Genomic DNA, 27,124 nt, shown 5'->3' with positions numbered 1-27,124 from the left:
CCTCTCTTGGAGAGTTAGGTGAGCAGAGATTGGGAACTGACAAAATGATGACTCAATCCACTAGTGAGACTTTTCCAGCCCATAGCAATGGAGTGCTGCTGTTCTGTTGGCCTCATTTATTGTTGGTTTAGTCCCAGTCATAAATGTGGAGAAATTAGACCCTTATTTGGCTCTTCTAGTGACTTCTGGGGTGCCAAGATTAGAAGACTCTCCAGGACCCAATGCAGATGCAAACAGGTGAAGGCTGGCCATTTACATAGCCAATTAAAGATATATGTTTTAATGTTATGTTTTTACCTAAGGTCATAATAAAAAGTTCTTCTACTACTTAAAAATATGAAGTAGATAACCAAGGAGGAAGAGGTGATTTTTTTGCAGTTGGTTTTACCATCTTACTTATCTTTATTCATTTCAACAGTTAATGTACAGCTTAACACCTTGGTATCTAAGCAGTGTACAGTAAGATTACAAGCGATAAGATAAAATCAGTTAAAACTAACAATATAAATCAAAACATTTACTTAAAATGCTTGCTTAAAAAAGGTGTACTAGATGTACTAAAATCTAAAAAACTATAATTTGCAGCTATCACATGCAGTGCAGCAAAGCAGGCCAGCCAACTATCTTCCACCAGGGGTTCAATGGACAATAAGGCGTTGTTCAGTCTGTGATCTGAATGAAAAGGACATATTTGCACTTGCTAAGAAGCTGCCAATCTCTCTAGCCTTTCCACAATACTTTTCCTTCCTTGTGCTCTTAAATTAATGTTAGAAAGTGGGCTACAGTTGGCTACTAATATGTCATTTAGAACATAAAACCATGTTAAAGGTGCAGAACTCTAGAAAACTTGGGAGAGCTATGTCAGGTGTGTGTCTCAAGCTTGTCTCTGACCAGTATAGATGTACAGTATCTCTGTGTGGCCATATTCTGACTGCTTTATATGCACAATTTAAGATGATGATAGGAACATTATCCTAACAGGCGAGATAAAGTTACCTCTCTGAGAATGTTGAAGGTAAAGGGACCCCTGACCATTAGATCCAGTCGTGACCGACTCTGGGGTTGTGGCGCTCATCTCACTTTATTGGCCGAGAGAGCCAGCGTACAGCTTCTGGGTCATGTGGCCAGCATGACTAAGCCGCTTCTGGCGAACCAGAGCAGCGCACGGAAACGCTGTTTACCTTCCCACTGGAGCGGTACCTATTTATCTACTTGCACTTTGATGTGCTTTCGAACTGCTAGGTTGTCAGGAGCTGGGACCGAGCAACGGGAGCTCACCCTGTCGCAGGGATTTGAACCATCGACCTTCTGATCAGCAAGTCCTAGGCTCTGTGGTTTAACCCACAGCGCCACCCGCATCCCTCTGAGAATGTTAGGCCTTTCAAATATTGTTTCCTCAAAGAAGCAGAGAATGATGGTTTGTCTTATCAACTTTATCCTTGGCTGCAACATTGAACAGGATAGTACTTCGAATCTTAGCATTGCAGTACTGGAAGGGACCGCAAGGGCCATCTCATTCTTATGTAAACCAGGATAAAAAGTGAGTAGGTTGCAGGTACAAGATTTAGAACCTTGTTTTCTCTCTCCGATAGGTCCCCCTTTTTTTGTGACTCAGTAGTGGGCATTTGGAATTAAAAACAAACAAGCCATGATACCACTGGTCTAGTGAAGAGGAAGAGCAACCACACTCCCAAATAAGATACGGCTAATTGTTGAGGAGAAATAATCTTTTGAAATGAGTGACAAATTAATCTTGGAGGTGTTTTTTTCCTAGTAAAAATATTTATATGCTCTTGGCATGCCTGCCCTGTTTTGTTTGAGGAGGGAAAGTTAAAGCCTTTAACCTGGATGTAACACATGAACGACTTCAAATATGTCATGAAAAGGGTAAAAAACAATTTGATAATTCGTCTTCCCCGAAGTGTTTGAATACAGGAATCGTTTGAGAACTAACTTTACCGCTCAATCTTATTTTGCCTGGAAATGACAAGAGCTACTTGGCTACAGCCAGTGGAATGCAAATAAAGTGGTAAGGACATACCAGTACTGTTGCAGCCCAGCTCTACAGTCAATAATATTTGTGTACAGAAAGACAGTCCCTGTGCAATAGGCACAGAAACTATTCTGGACATTGTGCAAATATTGATAGGAGAGAAAGGCAGAGCATATTTTGTGTCTGGTGTAAAAAGTTGAGGTTTGTTAGCTTATGTAAGGTTTTTTAAAACAAACAAAAAGAGATAAAAGGCTGACAATGCATGCATTTTTTTTTCCTTCTGGGAAAATGAAATACCCCCACCCCCAAAAATTAGAAGCATCTAATTTTATTCTGTAAACTGCATAGGATTGACTTTTCTTCCCTCCCATTACTTACTCCCTGTTATAAAAACCTCTAGCTCAATAATTTCCAAATTAAGCCAGATTGGGGTAGGGTGGGGACAAAATAAATCCCTGTTACTTTTTAAGATTCAGGAAAAAGTGGCACCCAGTGAGCCTTTTTAAAAAATAATTGTCTAATAGTGTGTCTGTGGCAGGTGCTTAACAGTAGACAGTGAGGAACAATGCTTTCAGCAGAGTGCTGAGTGTTCTGGAAATGCTATGAATTCTTACCAAATCAGTGTGCTGTTAACATTCCAAAAGTAACAAGACAGAATGCAACTTTAACAGTGCTGATAGTTTATCATGTTCCGTTTTGATACAAGAGAGCAAACCAAGTGTCAATAGTTTATGTGAGTCATTCAGGCAGAGCAAAAAAACCTACATGGATGTCACTGGTCATTTAACCCTCAGTTACTTTCCTCTGCATGCTGTACTGTTGTGGATTTGATTTGTTTCTGCGTTAAGTATTGTTGCAACGTCACAAGGTTGGGATGAAGTTGTCCTTTCTTTTATAGTTGATATAAAAGCTGGAGCCACCTTCCACTTGAATGTCCTGTCTGCTAGAGTTGCTTTTATTTTTAATTAATCTTCTCAGCATTGCATCGGAACGCCTTACTTTCTTTTTATCTTTCCTTTCAGTGATGCAGGCTTTGTGTAGAGGGGAGGTTGGAGTCTTTGAGATTGTTTGAAAGGAAAAGTAGAGGTGCTCCTCATATTTAACTTGGACTGTGCATGCCTTGTACCCTTATGAGAATGTTGTGTATGTAAGTTGTAAGAAACCTTAAAGTAGTCGTCTATGTATGGGACCTGAAAGGGAGTGCCACTTGTTGTGTTAGACAACGTACAACTCGCTGTATTGGACATTGGTCTTAGTACTAATTATAGATAATATAATCTTTTCCCATTATACCATAACTTCATATGTAAGTTATATGAAAACTACATATTAGGGATTATAAATACGTACATCTTCTATCTTCTGCTGCATGTGGCCAACAGAGAATTTGCTCCAGGTAACCATGTAGGAAAGATTTTTAAATGTTCTTTTTTTTCTTTTACTTCATGAAGACCATGTTCTTTGAGCAAGTGGGCTAGTAACACTTGTGGGCTTCCTTGCAAAGTTGCACATCACAGTTGGCCTGGTGCCAAACTGGAAAGAAAGTGCCTACCTCCAAATGATGTGTCACTGATTTTTCTGTTGAGAAAGGAATACATTTGGTAAAGCTAAAAAGGTAAAGGACCCCTGGATGATTAGGTCCAGTCAAAGATGACTATGGGGTTGTGGTGCTCATCTCGCTTTCAGGCCGAGGGAGCCAGCGTTTGTCCACAGGCAGCTTTCCGGGTCATGGGACCAGCATGACTAAACCACTTCTGGCTGCATCGGTACCCATTTATTTACTTGCATTGGAGTGCTTTCAAACTGCTAGGTTGGCAGGAGCTGGGACAGAGCAACAGGAGTTCACCTTGTTGTGGGGATCTGAACCACCAACCTTCTGATTGGCAAGCCCAAGAGGCTCAGTGGTTTAGACCACAGCACTACCTACATCCCTCTCTTATAGCTTCCTAAGATCTGTCCCCACTGCAGTGTCACAAAACATTCAGGACAAACATTTTCAGGCATATATGGTAGTGCAAACGTGCATCATCTGGAATAATTTGCCTTTTCCTGGTGAAATCTCCTGGTGGAGTCAATTCACATAGCCTAAAAATGGGGTTGTTGTTGTTTTAAGTAAGACGTGTAGGAATCTAGAATGGCATTTCTCTTATTGCAGTCTGGCTATCACATAATCTTTTAATGTTGCTACTCCCCTGGCACATTTTTCTGGCCACCAGAGGGTGCTCCAGGAGCAGCACATACCAAAACGCAACCTTTTATGCGCTTACTTTTCCTATACTCATGTAAAATAAGAATTCAAAGTCCAGGCCTTGCATGTTCCACACCTCGTGCTTAACATTTTTGGAAGGTTTTTAATCAATCCCCAGTCACTAGCTGTAATATATATCCACACAGAGATCTTCGACTACTTTTTCCTTTAAGTCTTGCCTTTTTATACTATAGTCTACTGCCTTTACTTTAGTTTGAAGGGGTTAGGAAATGCTTGTGTATTGTTCTTAATATTCAAGGGGAAACGCAATTTGTTTTCTTACTGCAATTGTTATCTGGCAGGCTATAAGGCTTAGTGTGTTGTTTTCAGTTGAAACAATGGTTTTTAAAGTCTTCCCGCCTCCCCTGGTTAAAATTGTGGAGCACATGAAGTTTAAATACTTAAAACAAAGAAAGAAATGTGTTTAAACCAGTAACCAAGCAGATGGGGAACTGTTAATATGATAAAGTAACCATAGGTTCTTGCAGCAGTTGGTATTCTGTAATGTAGGGGTAGTGGAAGAGTCCTTGCTTAGTTTCCACATACACTTTTTTAAACCCATTGTGAGCATTTACTCATTGCATGAGGAAGTGCCTAAGCAAACATTTTAAATCATTAGTGTATACAACTGCAGGATTTTGGTCACATTGCCAGGACATGCCAGGCCTTTCAGATCACTGTGACAGCAAGGAGGCAGCTGCTTTCACTAGACAGCTGTTCAGCTGTAGAGTTAGCCTTGCGTATTTTACTGGAACCATATAGTTCCATGGGGTTTTTGCATTTGTTTTATGTGCATCAGGAAAGTTTACTAAAAGGCTGTTTTTAAAGAGTTTTCAAAAGTTGCCATTTTCAAAAAGTTAAAAAGCTCAACAGAGCTATACTGGTGCGCATGTGCATACATGTGCTTTCACATACACATGCACACACAGGTGGACTGGACTTGGCATGCATTCTGATCCGATCTCATGCAATATGATTGTGGAATAGGTTCAATGTGAGGTCAAAGGGATGTTCATGAACATGCTGTCCTTTTTCATTTCAGATTCCTTTTTTTTCAGCTCCGCTCTGGTATTTATGTTTACTTTATATTTCTGCTAAGGGGAAAGAAAACCCATCAGGGATTGCTGAGTGTGTGGCCAGTTTCCTTTCTTCTTTGCCTTTATCCGTACAGACACAAGACCATATATATATCAGGAGTCCTGTGGCACCTTAAAAACAAATGTACAGACTTAAGCGCAATAAAAAATGCAGTCCATACATAAAATGAAATCTTAATTAGCAGGTATATAGAGGCGAAAATTGTATGGTCAGAACTGAATGACAATGAGATACGAAATAACAGGATAATTAGAACTTTAAAATATGTTACACCAGCAAATCTTCAACCTTTTACAGTAGGAGAGATTATTGTAGTGGGCTAGGAAACCACTTGAAAGGAGCAGTTGTAGATAGATAGGTCTCATGTTCTTCATAATTCTGTCTTAAATATGCCGACACTTTTGCCAGGAGCCTTCTTTCACAGTGCAAATTTATGTTCTTGTTATGGTACGCGTAATATATTTCACGTTCTTTAAAACACTAAAGTAAGCTGAGGCTTAATAAAGTTATAACGATTTTATATAGTTACATTTTTTTACAGTGCCGATGTATAAAACCACCCCATGACTTAAATTTCCTGTAAATTTCATATCTCTAACAACTTTATTCCAGCCATTTCATCTGTGTGTTTTTTAATAGTCTTAACTTTGGCTGATCAAAGTGTGTAGGTATTGATCTCAACCTTAGGTCTGATTCTGAAGCTATTACAAGCTGCTTTTCCCAGACCAAGTTTAGGCATTATGTGCTTAGATCAGCAATACTAGCCAGAGCTTCAACTAATAAGGGGAGTAATTATACCCAGCAATACAGTTGTTGGCCTGAAGTGAAATTTGACACAGGGTACTTCAGAGTTGCCTCCTGCAGTCAGTTCTAATACCAAAATGGTTGTGTTTTGAAAGTGAAGTTTCCATTGCTTTGGTAACCTATCATAGGTAGCTGCAATCTGCTATTATGTTCCTTAATATTATTATTAAAAAGTAAAGGACCCCTGATAGTTAAGTCCAGTCGCAGACGACTCTGGGGTTGTGGTGCTCATCTCGCTTTACTGGCCAAGGGAGCCGGCTTTTGTCCGCAGACAGTTTTTCCAGGTCACGTGGCCAGCATGACTGAGCCGCTTCTGGTGAAACCAGAGCAGCACATGGAAATGCCATTTACCTTCCCGCCGAAGCAGTACCTATTTATCTGCTTGCATTTTTGGCGTGCTTTCGAATTGCTAGGTTGTCAGGAGCTGGGACCGAGCAACGGGAGCTCACCCTGTCGCAGGGATTTGAACTGCCAACCTTCTGATCAGCAAGCCCAAGAGGCTGAGTGGTTTAGGCCATAGCGCCACATGCAAATGCACTCTATGTGGTTGGTATGGAAGCAGCAGTTAATGTGGAATCTGGAGACTCAGCTATACAGCTGCAAATAAAACGTTTTAAGTGTGTTTTAAATACAATATACAATGTGGCACTAGATGGCAATGGTGAGCCTTATGGAAAATTCAACGTATTTTTTAAAACGCTTTTTTAAAAAAAATTCAGAACAGTTTTTATATGTGTGTGGCTTCCACCCTGGAGTGTGGTTACTGACAGGAGCAAAATCTTGTCAGCATATTACACCTCTGCCCAAAGATCTGCATTGGCTGGCAATTTGTGGCAGGCCAAGGTCAAGATCATACTAGCATATAAAGCTCTTAACAGCCTGGGGCCAGTTCACATAAGGAGTGACATTGCCCCCCACTCCGGTATGCCTGTTTAATAGCTTTGATCATCAGAACTTTGCAACCTTGCACTTGTCCTCTTCACATCTGTAAGTCATTGCAGCAGGGCAATTTGTGCTCTGTCTGACACCAGACGCTTCTGTTGTGCTGTTTTAGATGCTTGGTTTCAGCAAGCCTGTCTAAAACATGTAAATAACATGTGTGCGTGTTTTTAAATTTTGTTCGTTTTATTTGTACATTGCTTCTGCCTAGCTGCTTAAAGGGTAAAGGGACCCCTGACCATTAGGTCCAGTTGTGGACAACTCTGGGGTTGCGGCGCTCATCTCGCTTTATTGGCCGAGGGAGCCGGCGTACAGCTTCCGGGTCATGTGGCCAGCATGACTAAGCCGCTTCTGGCGAACCAGAGCAGCACACGGAAACGCCGTTGGCAGGAGCTGGGACCAAGCAACGGGAGCTCACCCCGTCATGGGGATTTGAACCACTGACCTTCTGATCGGCAAGCCCTAGGCTCTGTGCTTAGAGAGGCATAATTGGCACTTCTATGCACTCCCTCCTTCCAATCTGAAATATAAGGGACAGGGCCTTTTCAGGTGCAGTTGTAGAACACCTTTTTAGAGAAGCCAATTTGGCACTATTGCCATTGGCCTTTCACCATGTTGTAAAGATGTGTCTCTTCCACAGCATTTGGCAGGAGAGCTGTAGAATAATTAAACATTTCTTTCATTCCTGGCTAATTTCATCTTTTTGGCAAACCCTTAACAATATTTTGCTTTGTTGTAACAAGTTTACCGAGATTAATTAGCGGGATGTGTGCATAGTTTGTTTATTAAAACGTACTTAAGTATAACAGCAATGTACAACCCAAGGTAGCTAATACGTTAGTTTAGGTGTGGCTGCTTTGAGGCCCCTTGAGCTATATCTTGTCTTCAAAGGAATTTTATCAGGCTCCCTGCGCCAAATTTGTATCCATCTGTGGTTCAAAAACTAGGGGGGGGGGAGGTTTCTCATTGTATTGGTGCACAAAAGGCTTACCTGCCCTAACCCTTCTTCCAATTCATTTTTGGAATGAAAGAATTGAGTTCAAAAACGTTTTCCACCCAGTTGCCTGGAGACAGTGTCAACTTGCCCCAGATAAGGGGATGTTTCATTTTTGGTGTTTTTCATATACACTTTGCTGTATATATGGTACTTTGATGTGGCACCTTTAATTGCCAGTCTGCCTCAAATATTTCATGTAGGACATTTAATTCCTTAGCTGCCGTTTACCATCAAATCAGTGACACTGTGCCATGTGTATATGTGAATCCCTTACTACTAGCTTATGAAATTGGTCAGACATTTTCAGACTGCAGTCAAGTTTTTGGAGCTTAAGGTAAAGGTAAAGGGGACCCCTGACCATTAGGTCCAGTCATGACCGACTCTGGGGTTGCGGCGCTCATCTCGCTTTATTGGCCGAGGGAGCTGGCGTACAGCTTCCAGGTCATGTGGCCAGCATGACTAAGCCACTTCTGGCGAACCAGAGCAGTGCACGGAAATGCTGTTTACCTTCCCGCCGGAGCAGTACCTATTTATCTACTTGCACTTTGACGTGCTTTCGAACTGCTAGGTTGGCAGGAGCAGGGACCGTCGCGGGGATTTGAACCGCTGACCTTCAGATCAGCAAGCCCTAGGCTCTGTGGTTTAGTGACTCAAAAAAACCATCCCTGGCCTATTGCATTTGGGTAAATTAGTTGGCATTTGTCTGTTTCGAGAGAGAATGGAATGTGCCTCTGAGGGTGAAGTCAAATGCTGTAGAATCACAGTGCTTGCTGCGGCTGCAGAGACCGGTAACTTGCCTCTCACATTTTTTGCTATGTTAGCAGCACTGAAGTGACCTTGTCAGGGCACAAGCCTGGGCTGCCCAGATGACAAGACCTTCCTCTCAGCCTCACTGATGTGGTCCAAAAGGAATGCAGAGTAATACATTTAGCACCAGCTTGGCTTCAGGAGTTGCCAGAAGGAAGCATACAAAGTGCCACCCAACCATCTTAGGGACCCCATTCCAGATTTGTGTAGGGTTTACTCCTTTGCCTTACCTTCTTCCGAAAATGGCCCACAAGGCAGCGAGTACAGATTTTTCCTCAAGAGTTTACTCCCAAAGCCTTTCTCACAAATGAGTATAGCCGCAAGACAGCAGGGGTTTAGGACCAGAGTTTTCTCTCTCCTAGATGAGCTACCTTCCCCACATTTTCCTCTACAGCTTGTGCAGTGATGGTCTTCTTGACTGTTTGGACCCACTATTGCTCTTGTCCATTCAATCCACCAGAGTCTGTCTTCGCATGCAGGGGAAGTCCCTAACTCAGGGGTCGGCAACCTAAGGCCTATGGGCCACAAGTGGCCCATGGACCCCCGACGCCCACTCGGTCAGCTCCCGTGCACTGCGCTAAACCAGTACGGAGCAGAGCGGAGACCACCTTCCATGACACTGGCCAGCTTCCCATTGGCTACAGAAAGCTCTTGCAGCCAATAGGGAACTGCGCACACCTCCTCCGTGCTGGAAGGAGCACTGGAAATAGCATTTGTGCATGCATGCGGGCGCACACAAACACACACACTCTGGCCCACCACAGCGTCTGTGGGACCATGAACTGGCCCAAGCCACAAAAACTTTGCCAGCCCCTGCCCTAACTCACCAAGAGTTTGAGACCCATTGGCTACCCTCACCTGATTTTGCCAGCCAATCAAAGCTGTTTCCTGGGATGTGGCTGCTGTCACATACAGACAGCTTCTAAGAGCCACAGGTGAGGAGGAGGAGGAGGAGAGTTTGGATTTGATATCCCCCTTTGTCACTACCCGAAGGAGTCTCAAACCGGCTAACATTCTCCTTTCCCTTCCTCCCCCACAACAAACACTCTGTGAGGTGAGTGGGGCTGAGAGACTTCAGAGAAGTCTCGTTCACCAGATTACGAGTCTACCGCTCTTAACCACTACACCACACTGGCTCTCAGTGAGAGCTGAGTGCAGCGTGGGGAGCAAAGGTGGACAAACTAACCCCAAATGGAGCATGACATGTCCCCCACCAGAGGTACTGCCCCTCCCCTAACACCCCATGAACCCCATCTTGCTCACATTTTATTTGCCAGTTTTGCTTAATATTTCCACATTGTGTGCGCATATTCTTTTCCTCACAGAAGGAAGGAAGAGGAGCTAATCCTGAAACTGTTTTCAGGACTATGTAGAAGGTAATTTAATTACATCATAGACTCTGTCACCACCTAGGTAGGGGTGATGGTGAAAGAAAAGCCTGTGTTTTAAAACTCTGTTTAATTTACTATTTCATTAAACCTTTGGCACTTTAGTGAGCCAGGCTCCCTCTGGGAATGGTTCTGTGAAATTTGTCAACAGCTGAATCACACAGATTTGGAAAATGTTACCCTTCTTAATGAAGAAAAATAAGGACTACTGAAACAGTTTCATGTTTTACTCTATTTCTGCATTAATTCTGCAATAATAACCTCTTTTTTCCCTAGAGTGATGTGGAAAGTCATCCAAACCTGCTCAAAAGCAAAAATTTCTATTTCTGAAAATAGCTAGTTTCCTTACCCCCTTTCTTTGAACTGAAGTTGATTCAGATTTCCCTTGACAAATTAGATGTCAGGCATCATTAGGACTGGCTAGTTTCATGGTGGATTTGTGACTAATGACTCCCACTCTGAGCACTGACTATCAGTTTTCATGGAAAAAGTCACAGTCCAGAAGAGAAAGAATAAACAAAAGTACGTAGCGAAATGCTTTGAACATGTTCTCTCTACCCACCCCCAGCTGCCCCAGAGAAAAAGCTTGAGGTACTGAGAGAGAGTTCTGAGGCCACTTAAATTCAAAAATCTTGTCCTGCATAAACTCTCAACAGTAGTATAAAGGTAAAGGGACCCCTGACAGTTGAGTCCAGTCGCGAACGTCCCTAGGGTTCCGGCGCTCATCTCGCTTTAAAGGCCGAGGGAGCCGGCGTTTGTCCACAGACAGTTTTTCTAGGTCATGTGACCAGCGTGACTAAGCCACTTCTGGCAAAACCAGAGCAGTGCACGGAAACACCATTTACCTTCCTGCCGGAGTGGTACCTATTTATCTACTTGCACTTTTGGGGCGTGCTTTTGAACTGCTAGGTTGGCAGGAGCTGGGACCAAACAACGGAAACTCACCCCGTTGCGAGGATTCGAACTGCCGACCTTTTGATCGGCAAACCCTAGGCTCTGTGGTTTAACCCACAGCACCACCCGTGTCCCATCAACAGTAGTATAGGCAATAGTATTTTAAGTAATGTAGGCAGCCTAGTGGGGCTGTTTTCTCATTGATAAATAGGAAATTCATCTGTCATTGTTAACAGCAATATTAATTTTGCCTTCTGCCCCCTCACCCCAAATATAGGAGGGGGTTTTTTGTCCTTTTTTTTGATGGGACTTGAACCTAGTTGATGCCACTGAGAAACTGTCTCAGGCCACAGATTCATGACATGCATTTGTTTGTTTTCACACCTTCTGCATCTATTGGGAGCTGGTATCCACGTTCATTTCCCAATGCATGTATCATAAAAAGGTGGCAACTGCTAGCTGCTGGAGGAAACATAACCCATTTGTGAAAGCTGTATGGACTTCTGCCAGAAACGGGGGTGGGGGGGGAATCACCTCTAATTTTCTTCCTGTCTTTCTTCTTTCACTCTTGGTGGCATTTGAAATGACTTAGGGCTGTGTTTTATAAAGTTCACATTTTTGAATTAAAATTGAGTCGGTTCTTCACATTTTAAACCCAAATGTTAGCTTTTTGTGTGTATTAAAATAAAAATTACCTTGCTTCAGAGAAGCTAGCTGTTTAAAGCAGAAAAACAGTTACTGCTTGGATCATGGCTTCTTGTCATGGAAAAAGGTGGGATAAAAATTATTATTATTATTATTATTATTATTATTATTAGCCCAGAGCTCATGCAGAGATTCAGCGGTTAGCCTCCTCTGAGGACAGATAATTCTAAGTGTGTCTGCATTGGGATTGATTGAATGAATGATTCAATCACATCCAGTACAGAAAGCCACAATAAATACCTGCCCCTAGGACAGCCTGCTAAGAATTCATGCAGAGGTACAGTGGTCACGTCCTCTGTTGCTCATTACTTTGGTCTCATGTGAGCCTTATTTGTGTGAAGGGAAGCACACAGAGTTCACAGAGCACACTGTTGAAGAATTACTGATGATGATGATGATGATGATGATGATGATGATTAATACCCCGCCCATCTGGCTGGGCCTCCCCAGCCACTCTGGGCGGCTCCCAACAGAATTAAAAACACAATAAAACATCAAACATTAAAAACTTCCCTAAACAGGGAACAGATGTCTTCTAAAAGTCAGATAGTTGTTTATTTCCTTGACATCTGGTGGGAGGGCGTTCCACAGGGTGGGTGCCACTACTGAGAAGGCCCTTTGCCTGGTTCCCTGTAATCTCACTTCTCGCAATGAGGGAACCACCAGAAGGCCCTCAGAGCTGGACCTCAGTGTCCGGGCTGAATGATGGGGATGAAGACGCACCTTCAGGTATACTGGGCCGAGGCCATTTAGGGCTTTCAAGGTCAGCACTAACACTTTGAATTGCGCTCGGAAACATACTGGGAGCCAGTGTAGGTCTTTCAGGACCGGTGTTATTTGGTCTTCCATAATAATGACTTTCATAATTACCCAGCTTTGTCAGTGTTAGAAACTCAGATATATAAGCTAGGTTCCAAATGGCACCTTAAACCTAGGTTACGGTCGCCACAACAGAATATCTGTTCGCCAAAGGGGTTGGACTAGATGACCCATGGGGCCCTTCCAACATTAATTCTAAAATTCTATGATCTCGGCTACATTGCTTGACTGTAGCCTGCTCTTACAACTATTTACTTGTCCCAGTATGCAAGAAGGAGAAACACACACAGTGGAAACACAAATGGTATTAACTATGGACTAAGGCAGTGGACCTATGCCAGTTGCAAAACGCACCTGGTGCCTGGCTAATTTCTGACACTGCTTGTCATTTTCAGCCTTGTCAGCAGTACCTAGATATTGTTGCAATATTCATGAAATTTTGAATTTTCAGCAGCAAGTTTAGTTTTGTGTAGGCAGAGAGTATCTTTTAAACTAATGACTGCCTCAGAATTTTGTTGGAGAACAATATGTTTGACCATTGCTGTACCTCTTTAAAACATTAAACCTTCGGTTGAAAGCACAATGCTGCAAATGTTTAAAGGAGGACTGTGAAAAGGGCATTTTATGGCGAACCCTTTGTCAAAGAAGGGCTGGCATTCCATTTAAGTACATCATACAGAAACTTGTTTAATATTGTTCCATTGGAGAATCAATTCATATTTTTTTTCTGAGTATACTTTTATTGTACTATGGCATAATTCCAAAAAGCTGTTTTAATTGATTGGTGAATTCAATTTAATACACACACACAGTGAAAGCTGTGTATTGCTACAAATATAATAGAGGTCTTAAACCAAGCTATTCAGTAGTGAAAGCTTTAAAAAGCACTACAAGTCCTTTCAGTTACTTTCAGAAATGCATTTCTCTCGATTTTAGACTCCATGATAGACTTAAGAGCATCGTAGTCAGCAAGTACATTCCATCAATCTACCACTAAGATGAGGATAGTTAATTCATTGCCTCTTAATAAGTAAACTCTGCAGAATAGTCTTCTGAAAATTGATACAATGCTACATCAACACATTTGTAGTCTTAATTTGAGAAATATTGAAAATCAAGGGTTGATTACAGGGAAATTGTTACCTTCCCAAAAATGTGACTTCATACAGTATGTTTAAAAGACAAACTTGACCTTTCCTTCTTAGTTTAGTTCACATAAACCTCTAGGTTTATGCTACTTAAAAGACATCACATAGATTGGTGAGCATGCATGTTCAACCTTTGTTGACTGTGATGCAATGTCACATGATTGCTTGCATGTATGAAACAGCCATTATAGATCAAACACCACAGAATTTTCATTATCACTTCAAATAAATATGGAAGTAATGATTCTCAATGGGGGAAAAACAACCATATACTTATCTCTGAGTAATCAAAGCAATGAACAAGCAGTTATGAATCAACCATATGAAAGCTACATTGGAATAGCATATTCTACAGAAAAGGCTGTGGAAAATTAGCAAGCAACTTCATAGTAATTTCCACCATTCTTCACATCCCACTCCCCGAAACTGTAGATGAACTCAAAGCCTAATCAGGGCCATAAGTTTGAGTCTGGCACAGAAACCAAATTCTCAACCTGATGAGAACATTTAATTTGTGAATCAAGAGCATATGGGAACTATACACCAGATTCTAGATGGACTAGCTACATGTCTTCATCTGTACTGGAGAAGAACCTTCCATTGGAGAAAGCAATTATCCTATATGCTCAGAAGCTTGTTTGCTCTTGCAACTGGGGAGCTTGAAAGTTTTACTCTTTTATTTCCTTATATAGCTTTGTATCGTCTTGGTTTCCCCTCAGTGTATATCCTCCTTCTAGCCTCTCTGTGGGCTCATTCAGTTGATCAGCAACTGCACAGTCCTCTCTTTTCATGTGGGACGTGCTTATTTGAAAGCATCTCTTCTATAACTTAATACTACAATAGGATCCATACTCTTGAAGTTTTGTTGTTGGGTAGAGGTTTTTCACATAGAAGTGCTTTCAAAGAAGTAAGTCATGTGCAGCTTTAGATGTATTTTGAGAAGACTGTACCACATCAGGTAATGTATGCTTGATTATGATGGGGAGGAGATTATTATATCCCATACAGCAAGCTCAGTGTTTGCCTCTATCTCCCCCCCCCCCTTTTCTTATTATTTAGATTCTGGGTCTAGGGCTTGCTGACCAGAAGGTCGGCGGTTCGAATCCCTGCAACGGGGTGAGCTCCCGTTGCCCGGTCCCTGCTCCTGCCAACCTAGCAGTTCGAAAGCACATCAAGTGCAAGTAGATAAATGGGTACTGCTCTGGCGGGAAGGTAAATGGTGTTTCCGTGCGCTGCTCTGGTTCGCTAGAAGCGGCTTAGTCATGCTGTCCACATGACCCGGAAGCTGTACGCCGGCTCCCTTGGCCAATAAAGCGAGATGAGCGCCACAACCCCAGAGTCATCTGCGACTGGACCTAACAGTCAGGGGTCCCTTTACCTTTACCTACATATGACAGAGAACTCTACAAGCCACATTTCCTCCCCCCCCCCAATTTAATAGAACATAAAACTTGAGAGACCAGTATTCAAAACTAATTCAGGGCGAAGTAAATTTATGGACTCTGACTGAGTGGTTTAGGTAGGGTCTTTTAGGACTTGCCATGGAGGAAATGTGAAGGGGGAGATAAATTAGTGCAGAGTTCTTGGGGGCAGCGGTGACACAAGTTGTAATGAAATTAGACATGTAGTGAAGGGGAAGGAAACTAAGGAGACTATGTATGAAAAACTTGGAGGAGGTTGAAGCAGGAAGACGGAGCTCAGTGGGAGCATGAGAGCGAAAGAGAAAGGATGTGTGAGTGAGGAAAGATCTGTAGCGAGGAAAAGTGAATGCAAGGGAGTAGAAACTGGAAATGCAGCAGCAATTGTGGGAGGTATGCATTGCTTATGAGAGCTGGGGGCTCTGTAAGGGGAGGATGGGGCTGAAATCATTTCAGGGGGCCTTGTTGTGCTCTCCCCTACTGTACTGAAGCCAAAATTCTTCTGCTCGACCTCATCCTTAATTTACTTTACCTAGCCAAGAAGTCTTTATGTGCTCACTATGGCAACAAGGACTCTTTGCTTGTTTCCTCCTGAAGCCAGTATGAGCATGGCAAGTCCGTCTGACTGTGGGGAGAGCAGCTGTGCAGCAGAAGGAAGTTGCTTGACTGCAGTAATCGTGTTTGGCAGGTCAAGGGTGATTCCTTGCCTGCGGGGATTTGTGCAATGCTGTGGGCTAGCAAAGTGGTGTTATAATAACCCCCAGATGTTTCCTCTACTTTCAGTGTATATGTTCTGCATAAGCCTAAAAATTAGTCCTAGCATAGGAACAATGAGAATTTGACCAGGGTGGGTGGGTGGGAGGGAGAGAATAGCTGTTTGTTCCTTAAGAATTGCTTTTTATGTACTGCATATATCCCTTCTTAGTACTGATGGCTGCCTGAATTAGAAATCTTTCAGTATATTTCATACTTGTGGCATGTCCCCAGAATAAGCCATTCGATTTTGATATCATTTGAACACATGCATAACACTCTAGAAACTTTATATTTTACAGTTCAGGATTTGTAATTGATATTTAGCCATAGCTAATACAAAAACCACCAAAAAGCAGGTTTCCATTTCTTTGTCATACTGATATATAGACAGCTTGATATGCTAAATCTTCTATTTTACACCACAAAGAATCTAGCATAAAACTGGATGGCGTATATAAAACCAAGAGAATCTCTAGTTTAAAACACCAACTATGTTAGCTTTCATAGTTCAAAATCTTGATAGGAATTCTACCCTTGCCCATCTTCCTCTCCTTATCTCCCCCCCTTTTCACTTTCTCTCATGTATTGTCTACATTTTAAACATCAAATTGAAGGAAACTGGCTAGGCTTCTTTTCTTTTAACTAACTCTGGTTTGCATGAGATGGATTTATATAGTTGAAAAATTTGAGTTTCTAATGCAGCAGTACAGACCTTGTCCCTAATGATATATCGCTGTCTTATTGACAGAAAGCATCTCTGACAGTAACTATATTTAGCAGCCTCTATCTCAGTGCAGGTTTTTGTAATCTTATAAACTTACTTCTTTCCTGTGATGAATTGCAGGAGTTTGCATTTCCTTTTGAGGCTTTACAAACCTACTTTCATACTAGGGTTTTTTTTTATTATTCTTTATTGTTCTTATACAGCACAGGCCCCCTGGGTAACCCAGAAAAAACTAATAAGAATAAAATAACAGAATAACTCTCCAAATGTGCTTTTTGAATTTCTTCTAAAGCATTAAAGTCTGAAATATTACATTGTCAAAACTTGGTTTAATCCTGTCAAGATTGGGGGGGGGGGGATACTGTTATGCTGTTTCATTATATCATCCACAAATTCCAGACAGAACCACAGCCTAGATAATGACTTGATCTACACTCTGCAATAAATATATTTGACCTGGATCTCATTTTCCTAGAGCAATGTGTGTCCCTCTCTGCTTCTCTGTGTGTGTGGATTCATAATTCTACCAGCAGGGGGCTAATGATGTGTGAGATTAGCAGAGCTGCTTTTCCTTTTAAAAAGAAAAACCGCCCAAAAACATTTCTATCCCTTGCCCCCCCCCCCACATTTCTCTTTCTAATCACTTCCTTCTAAGCATCTTCCCATTTCACTTTTGTCAGATCAATATCAGTTTATTGATCAGGTTTACTGAAACAAAATGCTGGAGAATTACTGGCTGTTGGATCATAGACTCATAATTTGTAGAGTTGGAAAGGAGCACGGAGGGCATCTAGTCCAACCCCCTTCCATGCAGGAATCTTTCGCCCATCGTGGGGCTTGAACCCACAAACCTGTGATTAAGAGCCTCTTGCTCGATCAGCTGAGCTGTCCCAGGCTTGTCCTTGCTTTATCTAACTGGGGCTCCACACTGAACTATGGAAAAGGCAAACACACCTCATTAAGGACTCGGTGTAAGTAATCTTCCTCCTACCTTGTTAACTATGTATTGGGGAGAAAACAATATTGATTAAGAACTAAGCTATCTTCGATAAAATAAGGTTTCAATGTATATTCCAGTAAAACTAGAATCATCCAAATCTTCATGGTGCTTACGTTGCATATATTTAAGCTTTAAATATACAGGCTCAATAAGATTCTAAACTACTGTAGTAACTGAGCCACCAGCCAAGTTAGCAGTGGTGCTCAGATTGATTTCCTAATAAACTGTTTTTTGCTGCAGATAAATGCATAGCATTCCTAGTGATTCCCTTCAGTGTCCTTTTCAGAAGCATCTTTACAACCATAAACCTCCAACGATATAAGTTAAGGCAGCTTCATAAACCATTAAGGAAATTAAGGCAGGATACATTCTCGTAGAAAAAGCCCATTGAATCATGCATGTGTATTTAAAATACTTTGTTGGGAAGCAGTGAAGCAGATATTTGCTACCATTTCTCTTCTCTCCCAAGCCATAACGTCCTAATTGCCCCAAATTAGAACAGTTTTCTAAATGCATTGCTTTTGCTGAATTTGAGCATTTAGAGAGAAAATACTTACTACAACATCAGCAATGCTATGCCAACAATTACATTACACCATCGTTGCAGGGATGTTGTGCTGGCATTGCAAGTAAATGTAGCTTAATGTATGCTTATATTCAAGGCGCCAATAAATAAATTAAGTTAAGATTGTGTGAACAATATTGTTTAACTTGGGAGGTAAACTGTGGCTGATTCACACTTCTGAGTTTCTGATTGTGATCAGGTACACAGTCACAACTGCTTAGAGGTATCTCAATGTACAAAACGGGCAACAGATACAGTAAGTTTACAGGCATGTCTGTCACAGCTACCCTTTTTTTACAATAATGCAGATGGCTGTCACTTTAATTGCAAAATATAGGCTGATTCACACTAGCTTTCTCTATACAGTTGTGTGTCTGCTTAAATGATTACATGCAGACATTCAGCAGCTGTTGGTCAGTTCTTACTCAATACTTTTTTGTGACATGATAGCTACTGACCCATGCTAGGGATCATTAGGAAATGAATTGAAAATAAGACTGTCAATATAATTATACCATTATACAAATCTATGGTGCGACCACATTTGGAATACTGCGTACAATTCTGATCGCCTCACCTCAAAAAGGATATTGTAGTGTTGGGAAAGGTTCAGAAAAGTGCTACCAAAATGATAAAGGGGATGGAACGACTCCCTTAAGAAAGCTTGCAACGTTTGGGACTTTTTAGTTTAGAGAAAAGGTTTGTAAGAGGGGACAGAAGTTCATAAAATAATACATCACACAGAGAATTTCGGCAGAGAAATGTTTTCTTTCCCTCTCTCACAGCACTAGAACTCTTGGAGATCCAGCGAAGCTGAGTGTTGGAAGAGTCAGGATGGATAAAAGAAAGTACAGTGGTACTTTGTTTGTCAAACTTAATCCGTTCCGGGAGTCTGGCCGACTCCCAGAACCGTTCGAAAACCAAGGCGCAGCTTCCGATTGGCTGCAGGAGCTTCCTGCACTCAATCAGAAGCTACGTCGGACGTTTGGCTTCCGAAAAATACTTGCAAACCGGAAGACACACTTCCGGGTTTGCAGCATCCATGAGCCGATTTGTTCAGAAGCCAAGCAGTTTGACAACCAAGGCAAAAGCCTAGGTAAAGGTAAAGGGACCTCTGACCATTAGGTCCAGTCGTGGCCGACTCTGGGGTTGCGGTGCTCATCTCGCTTTATTGGCCAAGGGAGCCGGCGTACAGCTTCCAGGTCATGTGGCCAGCATGACTAAGCCGCTTCTGGCAAACCAGAGCAGCGCACGGAAACGCTGTTTACCTTCCCGCCGGAGCAGTACCTATTTATCTACTTGCACTTTGACATGCTTTTGAACTGCTAGGTTGGCAGGAGTAGGGACCGAGCAACGGGAGCTCACCCCATTGCGGGGATTCGAACCACCGACCTTCTGATTGGCAAGTCCTAGGCTCTGTGGTTTAACCCACAGCGCCACCCGCGTCCCGCGACAACCAAGGTACCACTGTACTAATTCATGCAGCACATAGTTAACTATAGAACTCATTTCCCCAGGAGACAGCAATGACCACCAACTTGGATGACTTTAAAAGAGGATACATTTTTTCTCTCTCTTTATAATGTCTTTCATAATGTTATGTTGGAAACTTTCTCTAAAGTCGTTTCCTGGTGTCTGCCTGAAGCTCTTCTAAGAAATCTGTTAAGAGTATATTGATCCTGTACTATGGATTTTTTGTGGCTTTATCGCGTGTAGTAATTCACCTAGCGAGGGTAAACTTGTCTCTGAATCAGGTGCTCATTTACACACTCATGAATTTAATTATGAGTGTATTTAAAGTCTTAGACTTGAGATTTTGAAATGCAAACACCACATGGATTTAAGCAGGCCTGAAATTAATGTTGCTTTATTTCCATACCAGAATGGTTTAAAAGAGCGCATACCCTTGAGCTTGTTTTGGATTCTAAATATATACTTTGCCATGGAGAGACATGGATGTAGGTTAACCATTTTAATGAGTGCTGCCCATACCAACACTCAGCAAGGTTAGACAGCTATGTGAGACACACATTGAACTTAGGGGTCACTACCCCAAACATGAGACTTGTTCTTTAATTGGTGCATCCAGCTTCTCTCTGTGTTTCTTTTTTATTATAAATTATTTTTATTATTTTCCAATACAAATATACAATTCTGCCAAATTTTCACAATTTTAGTTCTTTTTAGACTTCCTTCAGCTTCTCTGACAATCATCCATATTTATCCCTCAATTTACGCATTCCTCTGTTTATATTGCCATTAAACTTCCCTCCCACTCCTATTTCTTTTTAACAATATATCTCAACTTTCACAGTGCTTCTTGAAATCCCGCCAGTGTTGTTTGCACATCACATATTCTTTTCAGATATTCGACAAATTTCCCCCAGTCCTCGATGAACTTTTGGTCTCGGAGATATCTAATTTTTCCGGTTAGTCTGTCCAATTCTGCATAATCAGTCAGCTTCAGTCTCCATTCTTCTATTGTCGGTATTAACTCTTGTTTCCATTTCTGGGCCAGTAGAATTCTTGCTGCTGTGACTGCATATTGAAAAAGTTTACAGTCTTTTCTTCTAATTTCATTCCCTGTAATTCCTAAAAGAAAGGTCTCTGGTTTCTTTACAAATGTATATTTTAACATCTTTTTCATTTCATTATAAATCATCTCCCAGAAACCCTTCACTTTCTTACATTCCCACCACATATGGTAAAACGTACCTTCTTTTTCTTTGCATTTCCAACACTTGTTGCACGTCTTATACATTTTTGCTAATTTTACCGGTGTAATATACCATCTGTAAAACATTTTCATAACATTTTCTTTAAGTACCGTACAAGCAGTAAATCTTAGATTCTCTTTCCACAGTTTTTCCCAGTCCTCAAACTGAATATTATAACCAAAATCTCTGGCCCATTGTATCATTACCGATTTAACTTCTTCATCTTTGGTATTCCATTCCAACAATATTTTATACATTTTTGACAAAATTTTACAATTGTTGTTAATCACGTCTGTCTGGAACTTCGAATCTTTTTCTACATAACCACTTTCTTTAATATCTTTTTTAAACATTTCATTAACCTGAAAATAATGCAACCAATCATATACATATTCTTTGACTTGTTCATATGGTTTTAATTTCCATTTTCCTCCTTCTTTGATTATCAATTCACCATATGTAATCCAATTACCTCTCATATTTATTTTCTTTACACTCATAATCTCTAATGGCGACAACCAGTGTGGAACTTTCGGTTCTAATAGGTTTTTATACCTATCCCATATTTCAATTAATGAACTCCGAAATATGTGGTTCCCAAAGCCTTTGTGGGTTTTCTTCTTTTCACACCATAGATACGCGTGCCATCCAAATCTATTGTCAAATCCCTCTAAGTCTAATAGTTCTTTATTCTCTAATTTTATCCACTCTTTCAACCAGCAAAGACCTGCTGCTTCGTAGTATAATTTCAAGTCTGGCAGGGCGAAGCCTCCTCTTTCCTTTGCATCCGTTAGTAATTTAAATTTAATTCTTGGCTTCTTGCCCTGCCAGATATACCTTGAAAGCACTCTTTGCCACTCTCTAAAGATTGCTACCCCCTTTAATATGGGGATAGTTTGAAATAGAAATAACATCTTTGGAAGGACACTCATTTTTATCATAGATATTCTACCCCAAAAAGATAATTTCATTCTTCCCCACACCTCTAAGTCTCTCTTTATTCCTTTCCAGACCGGTATATAGTTGTTCTGAAACAAGTCAATATTCCTAGGAGTTAACCAGATTCCCAAGTATTTAACCTTTTTCAACTTCTCTCTGTGTTTCAAAGACAAGTGTGAAGGACATATTTAAGGACTCTGGAAACAAGAGGCATAGGTCTCCTGGAGGCATAGGTCTCCTGTTCCAGGAAAGACCCAATACAAGTCTCTTGCTCAGGAATGGATGGGAAAATGTAGAACTGGCTCTGAGACTATATGAGTAACTTTTAAAAATGCATTGAGAGGGCTTAATAGGATAAATCTGAATGGTTATTTCCCTCTACAAAGCAAAAGTAGCTAACCATTTAGATTATTAGTCTCCTGTACGTTTACAAAGCATCTCTAGACCTCGGAAGCATTTTCTCCTCAGAAGTCTTGGTTCTTATCTTGATTCTTACTAAGTCTTGAGATTGTTACCTAAACAGTTTGCAAATTTGTGAAAAAGTTGAGTTTTACCCCTCACTATCATACAGGGGCTTATTATGTAAGTTTTTGGAATGATTATAAGGCCTGTTGTTTTTGTCCCATCTAAATAACTGAACAAAATTTAAAGGGTTTTGTATGTTTTTTAAGCAGTCATGAAGATTGGCTGTCTGGCCATGTGGTACTTAGGCACAACCCCTTTAAAAAAAACCTGCACAGATTAAATAGTTTGTGGATCATGTCTTGATTTGAAAAGAGGCAATGTATTAATTCTATAGCAACCTATTAGCCTATGGACTGTGTAAAACATAGCAATTTACCAAATGTTAAGGAATGCAAAGCAAGCACACCTCTTATGAGAAATGCAGACACCCCTTCTTTCTTTCTTAGTGTTTGTAGCTCTCAAAAGAGGAAATAGATTATGTGCTTGCTTTGCATTCCTTAATATATGGTAAATTGTTAAGTCTTAAATATGGATTTAGGAGCTCCTCTTGTGGTTTGGGTCCCCAGTATTTGGGACTTAGAGTTCTTTATTGACTTTATTGCTTGCTTTGTTTGTTTTGAAGGTTAAATATGGTCTAAGTAACAACATTTATATCTGACGCTCTCTGTGAATTTTCCATTTTCATCCGGAGAGATTTATGTTTTACTGCATATAGCAATATTCTGTATATTCCAATAAAAGGAATCACTTTACCTACTGTGGATGTTTCAGAGGTTCATTGGAGAAACCAGAGAGTTTGGCAGCTAAAGCAGAGAGTTGAGGCACATAAATGTACTGGGCAGTAGTGTGTAATTGGGAGAGGGGGATGTGCCTAGGGTTAAGTCTCAGTGGAAACCACCTTCTGCTCTGAAAGTTCTGTTATCTATCTCTGACATGAGGATTTGGCTTAAGTAACTTAATATGGAGGCACATGCAAAACATCTCTTCTGTATATAGCAAATGTTTTTTCTGTACTGTATATACAATCTCAGGAATTATGATTAGTCAATTTATATAGCAAATAAATATGGCATTTTATGAGAACTGGTTTTAAATATTGCATTATGAATTATTTTATTTTTATTGTATACAGTCTTGCAGATTTTTAGGCAAAGGATAGTATAAAAACATATCATAAAAAAGATATAGGAGATCTGAGTGCTAGTGACTGACAGTGTGTTAAGTGAAATAAATTATGAGACTTACTCCCAGTTAAGGACCAAGTTGGATCCGCCATGATTTTATCTTGAAAAATTTGTTATTTCTTTAGTAGAAACAATTTTTTTACCAGGTAGGTTGTATATTGCTACTACTGCTTACTACTTAATACTGTATATAACATTTGCTGTACACTAGAAGAGGGCTGGGAGATTCTCCTCTTAAGCAGAGATACTAGTGTCAAAGCGTTAATTTCCTTAGATATGCCTATACTAAATTATGCCATTGAAAACAGCTTGCAGCAGATTAATGGCTGATCCTGTTTGACTTTAAAAAACCAAACCTCTCTCTTGTCAAGAAGAAGACATTATTATCAAGTATATTTGCAGAATGTGATTAAACTGTCTTTACTAACCACAACCTATAGGCAAGCAGTTGGCAAGCCGCATCAAGCAGTTGGTCCCGTACCTTTCCCGCCCTGACCTGGCCACAGTGATGCATGCGACAGTCACCTCCAGGCTTGACTACTGTAATTCATAGAATCATAGAATCATGGAGTTGGAAGAGACCACAAGGGCCATCGTGTCCAACCCCCTGCCAAGCAGGAAACACCATCAGAGCACTCCTGACATATGGTTGTCAAGCCTCTGCTTAAAGACCTCCAAAGAAGGAGACAACACCACACTCCTTGGCAGCAAATTCCACTGTCAAACAGCTCTTACTGTCAGGAAGTTCGCTCTACGCAGGGCTGCACTTGAAGCTGTCCCAGAAACTCCAGCGGGTGCAGAATGCAGCAGCGAGGCTCCTCACGGGGTCTCTGCCATGGGAGCATATTCACCCAGTGCTTTTCCAGCTGCACTGGCTCCCAGTGGAGTACAGATTTAAGGTGCTGGTTTTGACCTTTAAAGCCCTTCACGGCCTAGGACCCTCGTACCTACGGGACTGCCTCTCCCAGTATGCCCCACGGAGAGCCTCAAGGTCCATAAATAGCAACACCCTAGTGGTCCCGGGCCCTAAGGAAGTTAGATTGGCTTCAACCAGAGCCAGGGCCTTTTCAACACTGGCTCCAGCCTGGTGGAACGCTCTGCCTCATGAGATCAGGGCCCTGCAGGATCTGCTTTCTTTCTGCAGGGCCTGTAAGACAGAGTTGTTCCGCCTGGCCTTTGGCTTGGAGCCAATTTGATTCCCTCCCTCCCTCTCTTTCTTTTTTCATTTCCTTTCTCCTCCTGCGATGAGGCTACATTTTAATATTTTAATGTTTCAATATTTTAATTGTTGTATTTTAATCTTGTTTTAAAATTGTATTCATTCAACTTGTTTTTATTATTGCTTGTTAGCCGCCCTGAGCCTGGCCTTGGCTGGGGAGGGCGGGGTATAAATAAAAATTATTATTATTATTATTAAGGTTTGTTATGTTAAACAAGCATGATGAAATGTGGTGCCTTACAAAAGACCATTTGCCTACAAAACAATGGCTACAGGGGGTTTACAACCAGAGAAAATCATGATATGGTGGCTGTTTGAGCTGGCCAATCATACTTTTATTCAGAAGTAGGCTTCACTGAGTTCAGAGGGACTTCCTCTCAACTTAGGTCTGCAAAGGCAGCCAAGCTGCCGTCGTAATTTGCAGCGCACTTTCTTCCCATGCACCTTCCTTTGAAGTTTAACTGATCTGGCCTTGCAGTATTGTAAAACCACAGCAGCTAAGTGACTAGTACAAGGTCAGTCAATGACTCATGATGGAGCAAAGAATAGAACTGTGGTCTGCCAAGTTCGGGGCCGATTTCTGCAAGATCATTTCTCTCATTTCTTCCTGGGTAACCCGGGCTGCTTGTTTCTTTGGAAATTAATCATGTTAAAAGAGGGACATGGAGGATCATATTGAGGGGGAAGTAAGAAATCTCTAAGGTAGATTTGGATGTCTGTCTGTCTAGTTTTCCCCCGTTACATATGAGACTGTGCAGTATTTCAGTGAATTTTCAGGCATGGAATGTGTATGAAACATGGCTCACTTTACCTTAATATGAACACTGCTGCTTTGAGGATAGTCCCTTGGGCATTCTTAACGGCTTTTCTTTCTTTCTTCTTTCTCTCTGAGTTTGTTTTTGACTGTCTCATGGCATATCATGTAAAGTTACAGAAATTATTTTAAAACAGCTCTGTCCAATGTCTTCTTGCTCTGCGAGGGATCAGAACTCTGCAAATGGTGCATTTACCTTATAAGCAAATTGATTTGCCAGCAACGTTTGCTTTAAAAGGAGCTATTTTTCTAGAAGCTGAAAAGCTTTATTCTTAGGATGTCATTCCTGATGTTCGCTAATTGTTATTTTAGTTGCTGAAAACTATAAATGCTTTTGCGTATTAATTGGTGCATAATAGTAAAAAAAGGAAAAAAATCAGATCATTTTGGCATGTGCTCTTTTAACAAATGTTGGTAAATGTCAACATTATAGTAGTGGGAATTGATTAAAGTGGTTGCAAAACATTTGAAGCCTGATAATATTACTGCAAAAGTGAAGAGCTTAAAGTAGAGAGTTTTCTCTACTTTAATTTATAATTCCCACTACTATAACAAACGAATATGAACCATCAAGATTTAATCCAAATAGATTTCTGTTCAGAATATTGCATTTGCTATGTGAATTGACAGCCTAAACAACAAATTTATTATATCAAGAAATGTAAACCATTCTCACCTAATTTATTATTAATAGGATATATTGAACCTAGGAACATTGTCTTTCATTTGTTTCAATGGTGAATAACGAACTAAGGCTGCAATCCTACCATTAAGGGCTAGCTGAGGGCATTGAGAAGTGGTTTAAGTTCTGATGGAGGTCTGCAGACAATATGCTGCCTACACTACTGAATATGCCTGAACCCTGAAAAAAGCTGGCTTAAATGCCTCAAGCAGCAGAAGGGGATAAACAGAGGTGTTCAAGAGAAGTTTGGGGTTGCCAAGGATCCATTAGATCCAGAGCCCCCTCATTTTTTCTCTTTCACAGGGATAGGTCTGACCTTTCCTTTGTATACACAACAATCAACCGCCGTACATCTTTCCAGTTTGAATGCACCATTAGCTGTTGGTTTTGTACGCACGTGTGCTACAGGCTGATTGTCTACCTCAGTTTTTCCCAAGCTTGGGTCTCCAGCTGTTTTTGGACTACATTTCCAATCATCCCTAACCACTGGTCCTGCTAGCTAGGGATGATGGGAGTTGTAGTCCACACAAAAAAACAGCTGGAGACCCAAGTTTTGGAAACACCGGTCAACATTAACACAAAGTGTTTAAGAGCCATCTGCACGGTTTGTATTCTTGAAAGTTCATAGAGGGTTTTAAAAAAAAGTTTTAAAGTGCTTTGGGTTTTGGGGGTTTTGAAGCCAAAGTCACCAACTGGAAATGAAGCACGTCTCAATTCACCTAGTTTCTTTAGCAGAGTGTTTATGGTCCGTTCATCAGATTCGAGGGGGCAATCATGCTTTATATGTGTTGTTTAAAAGTT

At 41.1% G+C, this 27,124-nt stretch overlaps 1 protein-coding gene across 11 annotated transcripts in view; it reads left to right on the top strand.

Moving 5' to 3' along the window:
- Positions 1-27,124, top strand: part of NRG1 (neuregulin 1) — a 526,342-nt gene that overhangs the window by 354,196 nt on the left and 145,022 nt on the right. The window lies entirely within an intron of this gene.

Source organism: Podarcis raffonei, chromosome 17 (genome assembly GCF_027172205.1).
Source record: "Podarcis raffonei isolate rPodRaf1 chromosome 17, rPodRaf1.pri, whole genome shotgun sequence".
In the NCBI taxonomy this organism is placed as follows: domain Eukaryota; kingdom Metazoa; phylum Chordata; class Lepidosauria; order Squamata; family Lacertidae; genus Podarcis; species Podarcis raffonei.
This window is presented reverse-complemented; position numbering and strand designations above follow the sequence as displayed.